This window comes from Saimiri boliviensis, chromosome 7 (genome assembly GCF_048565385.1).
Source record: "Saimiri boliviensis isolate mSaiBol1 chromosome 7, mSaiBol1.pri, whole genome shotgun sequence".
NCBI classification, from domain to species: domain Eukaryota; kingdom Metazoa; phylum Chordata; class Mammalia; order Primates; family Cebidae; genus Saimiri; species Saimiri boliviensis.
This window is the reverse complement of record NC_133455.1, coordinates 14,654,628-14,671,759: the sequence shown is the minus strand read 5'-3', so window position 1 is coordinate 14,671,759 and position 17,132 is coordinate 14,654,628. Positions and strand designations below refer to the sequence as shown.

The following is a 17,132-nucleotide window of genomic DNA, read 5'->3' as shown; positions in this document are numbered from 1 at the left end:
TGTTTTGAACTCCTGACGGCCTCCCAAAGCACTGGAATTACAGGCATGAGCCAAAGCACCCAGCCGAGAAAATAAAATTTTAAGAAATGAACAGTTCACCACGTTATTCCTGAGTTGTTCTATTCAATTGGAAGGAAATCATCTCAATTGAAATGAAATGAAAAATTTTACTAAAGTGAAATTTGTCAGATTATTTAATCATTTTGATGAATAATTATTAAATCTACGGTCAGTCCCTGCTTCCTTCTTCCCATCCCCTTAGAATGGGTGGTACACAATGTGGTAAGAGGAAGGGTATAAATAAGATCGGTGGATTTCATCCTTGTGTTCCCTGGTACTTTCTAAATACTCTGTTATCATAACACTGATTTTATTATCGACACAGAATGCCATGTGTTATTATATATTTCCATGATCATTTTCTGAAGCTGTGAATGAGAAATGAAATATCCAAAAATGGTAAAAATAAGCATAACTATTCTCACACACTGAGCTCTTCCTTTACAATATGTGGCCACAATTGTGCATTTCATAAATTATTTCATTTAATCCTCACAATAATCCTTTGAGGTATGTACCATAATCATATCCATTTCACAGAAGAATAAACTGAGGTTTTGGGGAGGTTAAGGGATTTGTGCAAAGTCACAAAGCTAATAGGTGGCAGACATGTTTATCTGCCACACTCTAAATCTATACTGCCAATCCCAAACCTATGTGACAGAAACCGAAAGAAATATAAGAAACCTGGACATGCTGCTGATTGTTTAAAGGAGTTAGGGAGGAGCATCAGTTCTAAGAATTGTGTGATACAAATGATAGATTCCTTGACTCACTTCCAACCTTTCCTTGAACTGAAAACCTGGCATTCTATTCCTGAAGGAGAATGGGACACTTCAATGCAGTAGGAATTTAACTGTCCCTTCCCCTCTTTTAGTAGGGTAACTTACATTACTATTTGATGGTATTAACAGGATCTCACTGTCTTCTCAATTTGGTCACTCTTTTTTTTAGAGATGGAGTCTTGCTCTGTCACCCAGGTTGGAGTACAGTGGCGTGATCTAGGCTCATTGCAACCTTCACCTCCCAGGTTCAAGTGATCCTTGTGACTCAGCCTCGAGTAACTGGGATTACAGGCTTATACCACCACGTCCAGCTAATTTTTGTATTTTTAGTAGAGATGGGGTTTACCCATGTTGGCCAGGGTGTACTCACACTCCTGGCCTCAAGCGATACTCTCAGCTTGGCTTCCCAAAGTGCTGGGATTACAGGTATAAACCATCATGCCCAGCCTCAATTTGGTCACATTTTAAAAAATGCTATAGCAATGTGCGGTGGCTCACATCTGTAATCCCAGAGCTTTGGGAGGCTGAGACAGGAGGATCGCTTGAGGCCAGAATTGAGACCAGCCTAGGCAACACAGCAAGACTCCCTCTTTACAATAAAAGAAAACTTTTTAGCCAGGCATGGTGGCACATGCCGGTAGTTCCAGCTACTGGGGAGGTTGAGGCAGGAGCATCACTTGAGGTCAGGAGTTCAAGGCTTCAGTGAGCTATGATTGTGCCACTGCACTCCAACCTGGGTGACAGAGTGAGACTCGGCCTCTAATTAAATAAATATGCTACTACTTAGATTAGTCAGTTTAAGACTAACTAGGTTGGTTGGTGACATCAAAATGATTTCTTAATAGAATATTCAGCGACCCGAGCAACTTGCGTAACTCCTACCAGTGAAACTAACCTTTTAAAAAAATGTACTCAGTACATAAAATGTATTCATAAGATACTTCTAAAAATAACTCCCCACTGTAATTCTCTCCTTATGCATCTGGGCAAAGATGTCATATTTCCTTCACAAAGCTTCCTTTTATGTTGCAACAGTAAGAATCTCAATTTCAAGCTAAACCAGAACAATCTAGAACTATCAACTTTTTCGTAAGATATGATTACTTGTATTAGTATGCTGTATTTTATAAATTATCTAAATGAGATGGGACATCCTTACATTTTAACTCAGAACTATTTTTAACTAGAAAATAAAGCAGTTGTAGTTTTAAATTCTGTCATCCTTCCCCCATCTTTTTTCTGCTAACACGTGGCTTTCTACAAAAGGGTCAGTGTGATCTTTGCAGACCACAGATAAGGAATATGATCACAATAAACTATAGAAGATTAAGCACATATTAAGTAAGTCAGGAGTTTAAAACTTATCATCTGTGTATAAAACAAGCAAATAGTTATAACTGGTTAAATAAACACGTACAAATTAATAGGACGCAGTTTGTAACTTCTACTTTTCCCTTCAACAGTGTCATTTTGGAAAGCAGCCATATAATCTGCAATAATCTGTCATCATGAAGTACCACCCACTTCCTCTGCTTCACCCCCATCCAAGCTATGACTGGGATATTTCTGGACTGCTAATATAACATTCAGACAATCATAGAAGGCCTCTCTATGAAAGTTGAAATTTGTACTTTTAGGTTTTAAACATTCATAAATCTTAAGGAAAAAGCACATGATGTATGACATCACATTTTAAAGATATTTGACACTTAAAATTTCCTTTTTCATATATTAGAAAAAACAGCCCTTCCGCACCCAGTAATATCCACTGCGATGCTTCTTAAATGAAAACTCATCCTACGGATAATTATAAGACTTAATTTACACATTTAACATACACAGTTTTATGATTTTGGATATTACAGTCACATGTTAGCCTATGCATTTAATTTAAACCTCATTCCAAGAGCCTAGTGAAGTTGGTAAAGAAATTATTGAGGTAGCTTTCCTGATTTTATAACATGTTTTGCATTAACTTTTTAACATACAAACGATGAGACGTCAAACAAAAAGTATCTATTTTCCTACTTTATCTAAATTCATTTTATGGACTACAGCAGTCATATAAATTGTTAATAACCTAATGGCTAAATGTTTTATTTTTATGCTTTACTAAGTAGCTAACCCTATGTATTAAATTTATTTAAAAAGTTACAAAACAAAATAAATGTGACCAATCTGATTTTTCTGTCTCTAAATTTGGTATTACCTTCAAGAAAATGCTCTTTCTATACTATTTTCCCTTTCTGTGAATGCAGAAAAACAGGAGGCAGACTTGTTACTTTTAAAGATCTCTAGGATGAACAGTGTGCCGTAGCTTGATTCTGAAATTTTTTTTAAAGTAATAATATCCATTAGCAAAAACTGTATCCATTTGAGATGACCTTTAGTATAATTCAAGTTTTTTGTTTAAAAGACTCTTCTGACAAAATTTTGATATTTTATTTGATGCTCAGCATTTACCTTACTTATCCAGGAGAAGAAAAAAAATAAATTTGTTTTTGAAAAATTGCCACTCTTATTTGTAGAATAACAAACTACAAATGAAATTAAATAGAGCATATGAATCCAATGACTTTTGAGGTTGATTACTCTCAGCTGGACTTTGAGCTAAGGCCATAAATATTTCACATGAAATTCAACAGAGTTTACTCATTTTTTAAACAATGTTTAGACACAAACCATATTTATAATAAAACCTTAAATGTAAAATAAAATACCAATGATGCTTACTCACAGTAGATCTCAAATGCATGTCCTATATTTCCAGTTCAACATACTAAAGACTTTAAAAATTCTGTATTTAGCTACAGCAATCAATACGCTTTCTCCAGAGATGGCTTCATTTTAAAAACTGCCTCTTACTCACAGGAAGGATAAAACTGAACTCAAGTTATAAGAACACCCCAGGCTATCAGCACCTTCATCCCGAGAAAGGAAGTTATTACAGACACTTAGTTTTATAAGTGAGGCTAAAAGAGAGTACTTCCTGGTCAGACAGCTAACGTCAACAGCAATTTATACAGCTTTGCATTTCGACATTTTAGAAAGAACTCTCTAAAAATTTTTCCAGAATTTCCCCCCCAAGTACCTACAAAAGAGGAAAACTTACTCAAGCTAATCTTATATAAAAATCTACGAAATTCTATCAATGCTCACGGTTATGGTATGAAGCAGATATCAGAAGTAGTTACTACGATTGATAATTACATCAGCTTAAGTTTTAATTATTTTACACTTATGTACCCTCCACTCTCCCTTTCTGCATGCCAGAGTAAGGTTTTATGGAACACAGTATTAGAAAGAAAAGAACCAACTTACTCACAGGACAACTCACCATTTCCTTGGTAATGAAGAAAAGGCAACCATTCCCGTTTTAATTTTCAAATTGAAAGTTAATTCTCTTTTAAACTTATATATCAAAAATCTCCAAGAAACTTTGTACAATACTAAAAAGGAACTGCAGATAAAAACAGCGTGACCTTAGTGCCACACGTTACTATCAGTATTGCAAGCTGAAGTATTTCCTGTTACAACGCCCATTGGTTCCCACAGGTGCAAGTGCCTATGGGTGGTGGCAATTTACCCTTCCTTTTGTAAGAGATCCACTAAAGGAGATTTAAGATTGGCACAATCAATGCTAGGAACTATTAGGAGAGAACGACCTTGGGCTAATATTGAGAGACACCCAAACTAGGCTGATTGTGAATTGATGACTACCTAATTCAAAAAACCTGGATAAAATTTATTTTAATACTTCCAATATTTTTCTTCTTAGAAAAATATTATTAAGAATCTATGTGGCCAGGTGCAGTGGCTCAACACCTGTAATCCCAGCACTTTGGGAGGCCGAGGCAGGTGGATCATCTGAGGTCAGGAGTTCGAGACCAGTCTGGCCAACACGGTGAAACACCATCTCTAATAAAAATACAAAAATTAGCTGGGTGTGGCAGTGGATGCCTGTAGTCTCAGCTACTCTGGAGGCTGAGGCAGGAGAATCGCTTGAACCTGGGAGGTGGTGGTTGCAGTGAGCCGAGATCGCACCACTGCACACCAGCCTGGGCGACAAAGCGAGACTCTGTCTCAAAAAAAAAAAAAAAAAAAAAAAGTGTGTGATTTCACTCAACAAATACTAATTGGCTTCTCTGTGCAGGGCACTGTTCTAGGCACTAGGAATACAATAATGAACAAAATAAAGTCCCTGTGGTCATTCATATACTAGTTAGTAAACTGTTGAGGATTTCACATACAATAAGGAAACTTTCATCAAGGCAGAGACTGAAGAAATTTGTATGGAAATTTGGAAACTCAATTGTAGTTAGTGTAGCTACTAAGCAGCATTGTAATAAGTGGTCATCACTTTAAACCTAAACAGAACTTTTCCAGAAACTGTCACATAGAAGTAGGGCTTTTTATGTTTTAATTGTTTTAAAAAGGCCACGTTGGAGGTAAAAGCCTATGTTCCAGCAGGGAAAAGGAAAAACTTCTCACTATGAATCATCAGTGACTAAGTTATTTTAATTCAGGCTTAAAGCACATTTCAAACCCAATTAATTGTACATGCAGAATACTGATAACAACCCCAAATTAACATCAGAAGCTTGATTTGACCAATTTTCAGGGTCAATATCAGCATCTAAGCAAAACAAGTGAAGTTGTTTTTCAAGGAATAATGCCCCCATACTGAATTTTATTATTATTTTGGTCTTATTAGACTTTAATGCCTAAGAGCCATGTCGTCATGTTTCCATTAGACTTTGTTACAGTGAACAGAGTTTTCTTAGGTTTTAGCCAGAATGAGATAGTCATCTTGCATGTATGGTGTGGTGGTAGGAATGGCTTCCATTTGTATTTAATGAAATACAAATATAGTAAATTCAAGGCTGCTCCAAGAAAAATGTAAGACCCTGAGAATAGAATGTACAGATGAATTTTTTTTTTTTTTTGAGACAGAGTCTCACTCTGTCACCCAGGCTGGAGTGCAGTGGCGGGATCTTGGCTCACTGCAACCTCTGCCTCCCCCGTTCAAGCCTTTCTTGTTCCTCAGCCTCCAAGTAGCTGAGATTACAGGTGTGCATCACCATGCCCAGCCTATTTTTGTATTTTTAGTAGAGATGCATTTTCACCATGTTGGCCAGGCTGGTCTTGAACTAATGACCTTGAGTGACTCACCTGCCCCAGCCTCCCAAAGTGGTGGGATTACAGCTGTGAGCCATGGCGCCCAGGTGGGATTTTATTTCTTTATTATTATTTTTAAAATTTCAACTTGTATTTTAGATACAGAGGGTATATATACAGGATTGTGACATGGGAATATTGCATGATGTCGAGGTTTGGGGTATGGTTCCCATCACCCAGGTAGTGAGCATAGTACCCAAAAGGTAGTTTTTCAAACTACTGATAAAAAATAAAAAATTAGCTGGGTGCAGTGGCTCATGCCTGTAATCCCAGTACTTTGGGAGGCCGAGGCAGGCAGATTACCTGAGGTCGGGAGTTCAAGACCAGCCTGACCAACATGGAGAAACCCTGTCTCTACTAAAAATACAAAATTAGCTGGGTGTGGTTGTGCATGCCTGGAATCCCAGCTACTCAGGAGGCTGAGGGAGGAGAATTGCTTGAACCCAGGAGGCAGAGGTTGCAGTGAGCCAAGATCATGCCATTGCACTCCAGCCTGAGCAACAAGAGCGAAACTCTGTCTCAAAAAATATATATATATGTTAAAAATTAAAACAACAACAACAACAACAACAACAACAACAACAACAAAAACAAACACTGGTCAGGCTTCAGAGAAAGGGGACCGCTTATGCACTGATAGTGGGAATGAATGTAAATTAGTCCAGCCACTGCGGAAAGCAGTCTGAAGACTACCTTATTTTTGAAATAATGAAATCTTTTTAGCCATCAAATCAGAGAAACTCTCAAAGTCAAATTTCTCTATTTAGTCAGCCAAGAAATATTTATTGAGCAACTACTAACTGCCAGGCACTGTTCTATGAGTTGGGAATATAGCAATTAATAAAACAAAACTTGCTTTCATAGACCCTAAAACTTAGGGGCGGTCAATCTTTTGGCTTCTCTGGGCCACACTGGAAGACGAAGGATTGTCTTGGGCCACACATAAAATACAGTAATACTAACAATAGCTAATGGGCTAAAAATAAAATAATTTTTTTTAAAAAAGGTCTGTGCATAAATCTCATAATATTTTAATAACGTTTACGAATTTGTGTTGTGCCCCATTCAAAGCCAACCTGGGCGGCATGCAGCCTGCGGGCTATGGGATGTACAAGTTTGCATGCAGGGATGTAAGACAAACAAGCAAAATATTTGGCATGTGAGAAGGTGGTAAGTGCTATGGAGAAGAATACAGTAGGAAAGATGGAACAATACGTTTATTTGTTCACGGTCACAAATTGCCTACATCACACAGTAAGAAAAATTGCTTTGGAAGACCAGACTGTTAAGCCTCTCTCTCCCAGGCTGTACCTCTGACTCAAGTAAACAACCACCTTCTGTTGTGAATGACGGTCTTATTTCAATTGTTGCTAACAGCTAGAGAAAGGAAAACAGGCCAGGTGCCCAGTGGCTCATGCCTGTAATCCCAGCACTTTGGAACGTCAAGGCAGATGGATCACCTGAAGTCAGGAGTTCGAGACCAGCCTAGCTAAGACGAAAAAAACCCATCTCTATTAAAAACACAAAAAAACTAGCAAGGTGTGGTGGCATGCTCCTGTAGTCCCAGCTAATTGGGGGGCTGAGGCAAGAGAATTGCTTGAACCAAGAAAGCAGACGTTGCAGTGAGCCAGGATCGTACCACTGTACTCCAGCCTGGGCAACAGAGCAAGCCTCTGACTCAAGAAAGAAAGAAAGAAAGAAAGAAAGAGACTGAAAAACAAACTTTCAAATACCAATCTGATAAAAATATCACTTAAGGAAATAAAATAACAAATCCTTAACACTGAGTCAAAGGCCGCTTTAGAGAATATTATCAATGTTAAAAATGAACATACAAGTTTCCATATTCTTGCTACCACTGGCATCAAATTTACCAACTGCCAGGGTCACAAGTGAATTCTTCTCTTAGGAATCCATATTATCTTCATGGGCAGGAATAGTATCTTATAATTGCACAAAAAATTATATGTATAATCATATGTAAATATTTTGAACCTAAAGTAAGTATTTAAATTTCATACAGTTCAACAATTAAGATACTAGTTGCAAGACACTAGATACTGCCATTTTAAGAATATGGACATCCAAGATGGATTAGACAAGTACAAATCCCGTAATGTAATATTAGAGAGAATATCATATAATAAAAAGCACAAATCAAGTATTTAGGGTATTCAAAGGAGAGAGTAGCAAGGAGGAAAATGAGAGACGGACTGATGAAAGATGGCATTAGAGGCAGTTCTGGACAATGAGGAACAGAAGGCATACTAGGTGAAAGAAATGGAACAAAAACCTGAATGTGGCACATCAGTAAGCACTTGGCTAGTCAGAAGGCCAGTCTGATCAGGGCAGTGTGTGTGTGTGTGTGTGTGTGTGTGTGTGTGTGTGTGTGTGTGCATGAGAGACACAGAAAGAGAAACAGAAACAGGCCAGTAGGGCCTAAAAACAGGTTTATAAATCTGTACTGGGTTTGGTAGGCCATGGGGAATTACTAACCGTTTTGAACATGTCAGTTTCAAAATCAGAGCCATACTTTAGGGAGAATAAGAGAGTAACAGTGGGCTGGGTGTGGTGGCTCATGCCTGTAATCCCAGCACTTTGGGAGGCCTAGGTGGGCAGATGACGAGGTCAGGAGTTCAAGACCAGTCTGGCCAACATAGTGAAACCCCATCTCTATTAAAAACACAAAAACAAACCAGGCATGGTGGCGCATGCCTGTAATCCCAGCTACTCCAAGAGCTGAGGCAGGAGAATTGTTTGAACTCAGGAGGCAGAAGTTGCAGTGAGCCAAGATCTCACTACTGCACTTCAGCCTGGGTTACAGAGCAAGACTCTATTTCAAAAAATAATAAACAGCTACCATTAAGTACTTCCTATATGTCACTGTGCTTGGCACTTTAAAAAAATCACTTCATTTATTCCTTTCACAGATCCTGAGAGGTCTGGATTCTTATTTTACAGTTGAGAGAACTGAGAGCTTTAATCAAGACTTAAGTAACTGCCTAGGGTCAGGCGGCAGACATAGTAATGGAGCCAGAATAGGTGCCTAGATCCTTCCCAGTCTAAGGCCCTCCCTCCTGATGTTTTTTTATGTAACAGATGAATAATGCTAACATTTATTCTTATGTTCCAAAGGAATCAGTCTCTTTTTAATTTTTTTTTTTATTTTTAGACAGGGTTTTGTTCTGTCACCCAGGCTGGAATGCAGTAGCATGATCATGGCTTATATAACCTCCATCTCCCAGGCTCAAGTGATCCTCCCACCCCAGCCTCCTGAAGAGCTGGGATTAGAGGCATGCAACACCATGCCCGGCTAATTTTTGTATTTTTTTGTAGAGATGTGGGGTTTCACTGTGTTGCCCAGGCTGCTCTTGAACTCCTGGGTTTAAGCAATACTCCTATATCAGCCTCCCAAAGTGCTGGGATTATAGGTGTGCCCATTGTCTCTTTAATACCTTTTTGAGATATATATATATATATATATATATATATATATATATATACATACACATATATGTAATTTTTTTTACGCCCTCAATGAGGATAAGAAACAAACTGTGGACATAAATACAATCTATTAGTTTGCTGATCATCAATTAATTCACTCAATTCTTATTTATTGAGCATACTTCACACTCTGTGCTTCATACTATACTTAGCATGGGGAATGCAGAGATGAATAAAACCCATCTCTGTCCTCAAAAGCTAGTAAATAACATATGTAAACAGAAAACTGGTATAAAACAACATTAGAGAATTTTGCCAAGAGACAATGGAGGCATATTATTATAATTTTAAATCTATGCTATTAAATCTTGGCCTAGGTCATAAAAACTGTATGTATGTGGTTTTTGAAACTATTCATGTATTTACACATACGAACCCTTCAGAAACTAAAAGCTAATGTTCAGAACAGAATAGAAGTTTGCCATGGGCTGGATGCAGTGACTTGCATCTGTAATCCCAGCACTTTGGGGAGGCCAAGGCGGGAGGATCACCTGAGGTCAGGAGTTCAAGACCAGCCTGGCCAAAATGGAGAAAGCCTGTCTCTATTAAAAATACAAAAATTAGGCCGGGCGCGGTGGCTCACCCCTGTAATCCTAGCACTGTGGGAGGCCGAGGTGGGTGGATCACCTAAGGTCAGGAGTTCAAGACCAGCCTGGCCATCTTGGTGAAACCCCATCTTAAAAAACAAAAAACAAAAACCAAAAAACAAAAATTAGCTGAGTGTGGTGGTGGGCGCCTGTAATCCCAGCTACTCGGCAGGCTGAGGCAGGAGAATCGCTTGAACCCAGGAGGCGGAGGTTACAGTGAGCCGAGATCCTGCCACTGCACTCCAGCCTGGGCAACAGAGTGAGACTACATCTCAATAAATAAACAAATAATAATTTAAAAAGAAAATTGGCCATGAACTATGATTCTGTTTAGTGTGTCTACTGCCAAGACTAATTATTAGTGTATGTAAGAAAGCATTCTGTCTTTATTAGTGCCATCTATTATAATGGGTAAATAAAACATTTGAATTGTCATAGCCTGGATTGCCATGGACATAAGCCAGTATCATTAGAAACTGAAAGACATAAAAATAAATATATACTGCATAGAGTCCCTATTTGACTGGAAATAAGATTCTCTTGTTGACACTTACAAATAGTAGAAGAAAGTAAAATTGATCCTTTCAATGAGTACTCTGATAACTGACTACAACATTAATATAAAGTATACAATGTGAGGTTGATTTTACTATCATTTCACTGAGGCCAGAGGTGAAGTGAAAGGGCCCAGAACACTAGATTCCAGCATGTAAATTCCTACTGCTAGGAGTTAAAGTCACTCAGATCACACCTTTTTATTTAATGGAACTAGGTTTTGCTAAGTATAAAATGTTTATTTCAGGCCAGGCACAGTGTCTTACGCCTGTAGCCCCAGCACTTTGAGAGGCCAAGGTAGGCAAATCACTTGTGGCCAGGAGTTCGAGACCAACCTGACCAACCAACATGGTGAAACCCCATCTCTACTAAAATTACCAAAATTAGCTTGGCGTGGTGGTGGGCGCCTGTAATCCCAGCTATCAGAGAGGCGGAGATTGTAGTAAATGAGACTGAGCCACTGAACTCCAGCCTGGGCAAGGGAGTAAGACTCTGTCTCAACAACAACAACAAAAATGTTTATTCCAAGCCATCTTCCTTTTCTCACACAAAGGGATTAGAAATGTGTATTTGTGAGGCAGTGACAAATGGTTAGGAGACTAATCCCCTGATAACAAACAAAGAAATTGGCCCCTAAGTCATTCAGTTGCCAAGGAAGTAGCCCTTTAATTTGCAAAGTATAAATAACTTAGAAAGATCTTAAATATACTTCAATATCCCTAACAAATCTCAAGTCAGACAGGAAAAAATATATTAAGTTGATTTGTAAAGCAGATAACTTTAACAACATATGTCTGGAACAATAAAATTTATCAATTTCATTCTACCAGTTATCATACAAATTTGAAATAGTTTTTTTTTTTTTTTTTTTTTTTTTTTTTTTTTTTTTAATTTGGGGCTTATAGCTTGGAAATGAGGGGGATCACATTTTGGCCCATAAATTCGCTAAAACTAATCTATAATTATAGGTGGAGATAAATATCACTTATGTTTCTTTTACTTATCTGAGCCTAAGAAACAGTAAAACAAAACTTTTAATATAGCTTACAAATAATAAAGCAACCAATTAAATGGGTGATAAAGTTAAATTATCACAAATTAAATTCCCTATGCAGATATACAATCTTATAATATCCTACAAATTAAAAATATAAATTAAAAAAAAAAGAAAAAGTAAAAAAAAAATTCAAAAACTATCCATTCTAATTGACAGGAATCTCTCATTGAAGACAAACTGAAAAGTCATCTTTTTTGGGAGAGTCACAAAATCCTCCCTCCCTCTCTCCCTTCTTTTTTTGGTGAGGGAGGGGGTGGCAGCGGCATGGGGAAGAAAATGAAAACTAGGGGAACAATTAGTTTTTAAAAAGAGTCTTTTAACTAAGACTATCTTTTAAAAAAGTACCAACAGTTTTCATTTCTTCCGCTATACTACTGAAATCAACAAATACGAATACTGGCAAGCAATGAGAGTGTTTATTCGGGTTGGCTTAAACATTACATCAAATTAGAAACCAAGGTAGTCTCTACGATTATAATGGTTTGCCTGTATATGACTCCAGTAGTATGGAGAGTGTAAAATATGTTCTTGTATATACTGCGCAGTATTTGCATCATTTGCATCCTGCTACACAAAAACTGGAAACAGTTTGAGAATCAAAAAGAACTTGCAATGTGTGCTTGTTATAAGCATTCATATGGAACTGTAAGGCTCCATCTTAATGTCTTCTTCTTCTTCTTCTTTTTTTTTTAAATAGAAAATGAACAGTTTAAATGAACAAAGGAGCTGGGCACAGTGGGCTTATTATGCCTGTAATCCCAGCACATTGGGAGGTGGAGGCCGGTGCATTGCTTGAGCTTGGGAGTTTGAGACCAGCCTGGGCAATGTGGTAAAACTCCATCTCTACTAAAAATACAAAAAAAAAAAAAAAAAAAGCAAGAAGAAAAAAGAAGCCAGGCATGATGGTACGCACCTGTGGTCCCAGTTACTAGGGAGGTTGAGGTAAGAGGATCATTTGATCCTGCAGGGCAGAGGCTGCATGCAGTGAGAGGAGATCCCACCACTGCACTCCAACCTGGGTGACAGAGCTACACCCTGTCTCAAATAAATAAATAAACAAGTAAAGGTATCATAATTTCACATATTTTTAGTTTCTCGTAATGTAGTTTTAATTTTTTGAAACAAATGAAAAAAAATTTCACAGAATCCCTACTCTCCTAATCCCCCGGGGAATGAAGTTATTATAGGCCTTTCCTATCACTAAAAATTCTACTGCAATGAATCTCTCTTTAACGTCTCTGGATCAATACCATAACATAATGTGGTTAAAATGACTGCCTTAGTAACCATTTAGGGGAGTATCAGAGCTCTTTCTTTTCTTATAAGGAAATAAATTTAATGTTTTGTCTTAAGAAATGACCATTTGTCCCAGTCAGAAATGAGCTTACAAGTATGGTGAAAGCTTCTCTGCTCAAACATTTCTATTACTTTGTAAAGTTATTGGTATTGAGATTCTCAATCCTTCCACAGACCATTTCATATGCATTGCAAAATGAATATATGCCCCTTTCTTTTGAGTTAACTGACCTTATTTTTACTTGAATTTTACCTAGCATTCTGGAAAAATAATTTTAATATAAAAAATTACACTTAATACATCTAAAATATAGTGTCTCACATTTTAAATTTGTATTTTCTGTTGTTGTTCCTCTCATCTGTATAATTTCTATTTCTCAGGAGACGACTTCTAGTTAGTGGAATTTTCATAACCACATCATGCTTCACACTCTCTGAAGCCATATAAGAACGGCTCTGTATCAGGTAATGCCAAATAAACTCCCTAAACAGTGCATGTCCTCTGCTTATCACCCTGATAAAAAATTACTTCAGTAATTTTTGCCTTGGATTTACATAGCAGTTATGTGTAAGGCATCTACATTCTATCTTTAGGAATTATACAACATTCCTTTATTCCTCTTAGTTGAAACTGCCCATATTAAACACTGGCAAAAGACCTCTAATAAAACACATTCTAAACCTGAAACAAAGGTGATATCTAAATAACGGACATTATATATTAATTACATTACCCACTATCTTCCTAAAACCATCATTTTCTATGCCTGGTTCTATCAGAAAGAAACAAGTCCAAGGGAAGAGGTGAGACACAACCTATAAACATCGAAAAGGAGGTTTTAAAAATTCAAATAGGAAACTGCTGGGTACAACTGTAACAAAGCATGCACATTTGAGTTTGAAAGGTAGGCAGGGAAGTATTAGCATATGCTAAGTACTGTGAACGACTTGCCTGATCTTTAGTTTAATTTTCACATCCCTCAGATTAGGCGCCTGTGCCCCAACTCCTGCCCCCTATTGCTTCCCACTATTTGTTTCAAACTTTTAAGAAACACCCACTTGCCTCCCACCAGGACACACAGTGTTTAAATGAGTTTATATCTCTCCTTAACTTGCCCTGGAATTATGCCTAAAGCTCCATCCTGGTAGCTTTCAGGATAAGAAATCTAATTGGAAAGAACTCTTAGTTATAAGACTCCAAAACCTCTTTTGAAAATTTAGTTTGACCTTACAACTATCTCCAACAGATCAAAGTTAAACAGTCCGGATTCCAAACCTAGTATAGTTCCTTTAAATCTACATTGTAAACATTGATACTGATACGCTGCCAAATCTGACAAAGTTTCTTAGCTCCTCGAGTTAAAATGAAAAACCAGTAGTCCAGGAAAATACAAGGGTCTATCAAAGCAATATTCCCATTCATCTAAAACACGGGTCTCCAAAAGGATCCTTGTCCTTTTCAACTTCTTGCAGTGGGGGAAGTCGGGGAGGTTTGAAGAAGCCCCTTCCAGCTTTTCACCCGACCTTTTCATGAAGCCCCTCGCTTTCAAGTCATCCACATCAAACTCTAAGGAACGAATGGGAAGCCAGTGGGCCAGTGAGAAGAGGTCAGGCTGCGCAGGTCTCTAGATCATTCCAAGATCTTTGACGTGCTGCCAGCCCCACCAGCCCCTCGAGCCCCTCCAGCCTGTGCGTTCCACTTCAGAAATGTTTCTTACATAATCCAGCTCCAGAGTCCCCCCGGGAGCCCTGGGGGCTCACACTCCACCTTGCGGAGGTCGCCGATGCCAGACCCTGGGAGAAGGTCCCCGCTCCACTCATCGGCGCTGCCGCCGGTTCCCACTTGCCCGACGCCGCTACCGCGACCCAGGCTCCCCACCGCGGGCATTCGGGGCGGGGGGTGGGGGGCTCCCGCAACTCAGCGCGCTCGAACCCTTACGCCGGGCCCTCGCTGTGCTAACTGGGGGCCCGACCCGCACCCCGCGCGCAACGCTCCTCCCTCGGGGGTCCGCGCCTGCACCCGACGCTCAAAGCCCCTCTCGGGGTCCCACGCTCGCACGCGCTGTCCCGAGCCCTCTGGGGGTCTCCCCCTGTCACCCCGCTGTGCTGTCCCCTCTCGGAGTCCCGCTGCTGACACCCACCGTCCCAGCCGCTCTCCGGGCGTCCTGCCCTCAGCTCCCCTGTTCCAGCCCGGCCCCTCTCGGGGACCCCTCTTCTCCCCCCGCTGTCCTGGCGCTACCCGGGGTCCTCTCACGCTCTGTTCCAAGCCCTCTCCACCTGACCGGTCCCCTTTTCAGACCCTCGGTCCCGGCTCCTCTCAGGGTCCCCTCCCCTCACCCGGGGGTCTCTTCTCCCCGGGCACTCTCCCAGCCCCTCTCGGGGTCTCCATCGCCCACTCTCAGTGCCGGCCCCTCTCGGGGACCCTTCCCCTCACCCCGCTGGCCCGGACCCTCAGGGGGACCCCTCCCCTCACTCCCCTATCCTAGTGCCTCCTGAGGCATCCGCCCCTCACCCCGATACCCCAGCCCCTCCCCGGGTCCCCTCCTCTCACGCGCACTGTCCCGGCCCCTCTTGGGGACCCCTCCCTTCAGACTCTTAGCCTTGGACTCGCTCCGAGTCCCCTCCGCTCAGACCCACAGGCTCGGTCCCTCACCCGGACTCTCGGTCCCTCTCGGGGTCCCCTCTCCGCAGTCCGCACTGTCGAGCGCGCTCCCGGAACTACCCTCGCTCGGGTCCCCCGCGCCCTCACCCCGCCCAGGGTCCCGCCGCCTCGGCTCCCGCTGTCACTGCCCCGCGCCCGGGCGCTCTCACCTCAGACCTGCCGTCACCACCCCCGGGCCCCGCACCGCCGCCGCCGCTTCCTCTCCCACACTTGTTCCTGAGCCGCTCTCCTGCGGCTTGTCCCCCGGCGGATCCCGAGGTCCGGCCGCTGAGTGCCGGATCCGGCCGTGCAGAGCCTCTGCCGGAGGTCCCCGCGTCGCGTCCCACTCTCCACGCGGGACCCCGCCGCCCGGAGCCACACGGACCCTCTCGCGGCCGCCGCGGCTGCTGCTGTCCGAGGTGCGGCTCCTGCCAGGGGTGGCCAATCGCACCCGACTGCGCCGAGCACGCCCCGCCCCACCATCGCAGTCCGCCCGCCCCCTGCCCCGGGCCACGCCCCCAGCCTGGCTCCGATAGGCTCTCTACTGACCTTCCCTGATCGCGGGACTCAGGGCCGGCGCCGTATATAGGTATTTGACTGAGGGAGCCTGGGAAGCCGAGAGGTCGATGGAGCCCGAAGATTGGCGGAGTGTCGGTGGGCGGGACGGGGCGGGGCGGGGTTTCCTCAGATGCGGAAGACCTCGCAACTCTAGTAACTCACGGGCCCGCCTGGGGTGCGGTCAGTCTTGTTTGTGCTGCTTTCGGGTCAAGGTTCATGGCGCTTCTCCTTACGCCTTTACTTTTTTTTGGGAGATTCCCAGGGACCACCATGTTAGAGCCTTTGGGGAGGACCCCAGTCTCTCGCTAGACCTTGCATAACTTTCTTAGCAATTCTGCCATTAACTGATGTAGCATTTATTTGCTCAGGATTTGTAAAAATTTCCTCGATTTAAACCATTAAAAAAAAAAAATCTCTTGTAGGAGGAGTTGCTTCTCCTTGCACTGAGCTCAGCAGCCGTCAGTTTGATGCCGTTGGGGGGAAAAAATTTATATACAGTACCAGGTGCATACTTTGCCCAACTAAGCGTTCAAAGCACATTTTGATGGGTACAAGGACAAAGCTTTAGAAATTTTCAGTTTGCAGATTTTTATGACAGTAGAAAGACTGTGGCTGGGGAAACCCTATTATTAGCTTAACAAGGTTTCAGCAAACCTGTTCGACATAACCTTTTTTCAGGGCCACAGATCTAAATGATTCGATGTGAACGAGTGGCCAAAGGATAATGAGCTTTGACCCAAGTGTAACGTGGTAATCAGAGACTGCTCTTGATCCACGCTAAAGGATAGTTCCTGCCCAGGGTGAAAGGGCATCCCGCTAGGACCCATTTGTGTTATTTTTGTGAAACTGGATATATTGATCAAATCAACACTGGATACAGAAAACAGCTTTCCTTACTTTCTTTTTTT

At 41.4% G+C, this 17,132-nt stretch overlaps 1 protein-coding gene across 4 annotated transcripts in view; it reads right to left on the bottom strand.

Annotated features, from left to right (window-relative positions):
- Positions 1-16,098, bottom strand: part of TAOK3 (TAO kinase 3) — a 210,439-nt gene extending 194,341 nt beyond the window's left edge. The window contains exon 1 of one of the 4 annotated variants that reach the window (XM_039472335.2): positions 15,837-16,098. The gene's annotated coding sequence lies outside the window, so the exon portion shown is untranslated. Of the gene's footprint in view, positions 1-3,582; positions 14,898-15,836 lie in introns of those variants that run through there. The other 3 variants (XM_010342823.3, XM_074402172.1, XM_074402171.1) reach the window with 3 other exon arrangements.
- Positions 16,099-17,132: the final 1,034 nt, after the last annotated feature.